Raw genomic sequence first — 1746 nt, forward strand, 5'->3', positions numbered from 1 at the left:
TTTCCACTGCCATCAAAGCTTCTCCTGGATCCACTGCACTGAGCCGCTATCTCTGAAGGCAAGAATGAAGTCACCTACACAGGGGGGCAAGTGAGAAAGGACAAGTGCTGTGGCTGAAGCCTGGGACTATCATGGAGAGGTAAAGTAGAGAAACAAAAGCCAGCAAAAATTAGTAAGAAGTACCTGGGGAGAGAGGAAGAAAGCTGCAGGAGCGCATGCAGGTATCAGCAGGAACAAGTGTGAGCAGAGGCAGGTCAGCTCTGCCCAGCTCTCCAACAAAGGGGCAAAAATAGAGAAGCTACTACTGACCAACAGGAGGACTTGTGGCGGGTGTGCTGGCACTAGGACAAGGTCAACCAGTGGGTGGAGGTGGGAGATGATCTGGTGATAGCTCCTACCAAAGACCAAGATGTTTCACTGGGCAGGAAGAAGACGCAAGGAGAAAACCGAGTACTTTCATCGGATTCAAGGCACTTGAGAAAGTTTTGAAGATAATGGCAATGATTGAGCTGAAAGAGAAAATTAAGTAGGAGAAAGAGAGATGTGAGGCCTTAGAGAGGTAGGAAGGGTGGATGCTGAAGATCGTAAGAGTTCAAAGCAGGGGCATTGCTTTGTCTTTTCTAACATGAGAGAAGCTAGAAGTTGAATGGAGAGAACTGGAGGCCATTCATGGCCAATTCATGTTGTCTCAAGTGACGTGCCGAAGCTCATCATCTAGGGTAGAACTGTGGTGAAGGTGACAGACAAGGCCACACAGGAAGTCTGAAAAAGCAAGAGCTTGTTACACAACCACTACCTTCCTTCGAACATGAGGTGCAGGCTTGAGACTTGAAGGTTCGCTCCTCGGATTCCATGTGGAAAAGCACAACAGCAGGGCCTGACACCAAAGATGTCTTGGAATGAGGGGTTGGAGTGGATACGATATGATGAAGAACTGTACTTTATTATTTTAAATATTAGGCATCTGATGCTGAAAGACCCCTGCGCCTTTTCCAGTGCACCCTTGTATAGAGTTCATGATTACACATGCATGACGCCTGTCCCAGTGTGTTGAGTCACGTGGTCTAAGAGTCAGTTTAGGGGACTTTTTTTTTTTTAGGGGAGGTTTATTTTTTGGTTTTGGCACCAAGGACTGAACCCAGAGCTTCCAGCTTTCTAGGCAAGCATTCTATTGCTGAGCCAAATCCCCAGCCCCAAGTCAGTTCAGAAGAGCCTTTCCCAGACTCCAGACCAATAACAAACAAAGGAAGAGAGTGTGGTATCTATAAAAATATATGCAGAACCTCAGTTAGTCAGCTTCCCATCACTCTAATGAACACCCCAGATGATCCATGTAAAAATAGAAAAAGTTTATTTTGCCTCACAATTCGGGAAGTTTTTTTTTTTTTTTTCAATCCACAATCAGTTGGCCCTGTCACTTTGGGTCTGCCACAACACAGCACATCACAGCAGGACTGGGTGGCAGAACAAAGGCTCTTCATAGCCGGGAAGAAAACAGAAAGCACAGAGGCAGCCAGAGTAGCAGATCCTCTTAGACACCAGGCCCCAAATCACGGAGGCCCTCCCAGAAGGCCCCACCCTGTAAAAGTTCTACCACCTCCTGAACGTGCTGCCCTGGGGACACACCCTTTCATATACGGGCTTTGGGGGAAATATTTCACTAGCCATACTATTTTTTTATATTTATTTATTTATTTTTATGTATTTTAGTACAGGGTTTTATAGGGTCTCACTACACAGATCAGA

This window comes from Octodon degus, unplaced genomic scaffold (assembly GCF_000260255.1).
Source record: "Octodon degus isolate 3935 unplaced genomic scaffold, OctDeg1.0 scaffold00033, whole genome shotgun sequence".
Classification (NCBI taxonomy): Eukaryota; Metazoa; Chordata; class Mammalia; order Rodentia; family Octodontidae; genus Octodon; species Octodon degus.